At 46.2% G+C, this 1,251-nt stretch overlaps 1 pseudogene; it reads left to right on the top strand.

The window, feature by feature from the left end:
- Positions 1–307: 307 nt before the first annotated feature.
- Positions 308–600, top strand: LOC147417416 (uncharacterized; annotated as a pseudogene).
- Positions 601–1,251: the final 651 nt, after the last annotated feature.

The raw sequence follows: 1,251 nt of genomic DNA, 5'->3' as shown, positions 1-1,251 counted from the left end.
GGTTGTTGTAATGAAGGGAAATAGGGCTTCAATCCATGGGGATGGGAAGCCGCATCATTTCATAGATGAGTTGAGATAGCCAAAGGATCTCGCGAGAAGCAAGTCAGGCCGCAACGTACTCCGCCTCCGTAGAAGAATGTGTGATGGTGTTTTGGCGCTTGGGAGTCCATGTAATAGCTCCACCGACGAGTGTGAAGACATATCCTGAGGAGGTAGAGTGTTGAAGAGGATCTTGAGCAGCCCAAACGGCATCCACATATCCTGTAAAAGCAAGAGGAGCATCCTGGTGATGGAAGGTTAAGGAATAATGCATAGTGTGTTTGAGGTAGCCGAGGCAACGGAGGGCGGCTTGGCGATGGTGGGCTGAAGGGCACGGGAGAGAATGTGACCGGCATAGCAAAGGTCAAGGCGAGTGCAAGTAATGAGATAGCAAAGCTGGCCAAGAATCTTATTATATTTGAAATCTTGAAGAGCAGTAGCATCAGATTTAGTGTAGGGGTGAAGTTCTGGAGCGAGCTTGGCATTGAGGGCAAGTGGTGTGGGCTGGTCATTAGTAGAGTGCATACCGAATTGCTCAAGAATTTGCTTGATGTAGTGTGATTGAGAAAGCTTTATGAAGCAACCATTAGGATCACAAGAGACAGTGATGCCAAGAAAGAAATCCATGGGACCCTTGTCACTAATAGGAAAGCTGGAGGCAAGCATATCATGCACTATGTCAATGATGGCAGGATGAGATGCAACCACAGGGATATCATCCACAAAGAGACCTAAGTTAGCAAAGCCAAAAGGACAATGAAGCACATAGACATTGGGATTAGCAAAAAGGAAAATCCAACCATTGTTGGAGAAATGATTGTGCATGCACAAATACCATTGACGAGAGCTTTGTTTGAGACTATATATGGGGCGATGCAAGCAACATACATAATTGGGGTGATGGGGATCAATGAAGTGGGGGGGCTGATGCATATAAATTTCTTCTTCTAGTAGACCATGTAGGAAAGCAGTGTTAATGTCAAAATGATGTAGTGGGAGATCAAAAGCAGTAGCAATGGCAACAAGGAGATGAAAAGATGACATACCAGGAACGGGGGAATAAGTATCATTATAGTCGACGCCGGGATGCTGGGTGAAGCCTCGAGCAACGAGCCATGCTTTGTAGCACTCAACAGAACCATGAGAGTGGAGCTTATGCTTCAGGAGCCACTTGCAGCCTATGATATTATGATGAGGTGACCGGGGAACCAA

Source organism: Adiantum capillus-veneris, chromosome 30 (assembly GCF_014529385.1).
Source record: "Adiantum capillus-veneris isolate H3 chromosome 30, ASM1452938v2, whole genome shotgun sequence".
Classification (NCBI taxonomy): domain Eukaryota; kingdom Viridiplantae; phylum Streptophyta; class Polypodiopsida; order Polypodiales; family Pteridaceae; genus Adiantum; species Adiantum capillus-veneris.
The sequence above is the reverse complement of the archived record's forward strand: the minus strand, read 5'-3'. Positions and strand labels throughout refer to the sequence as shown.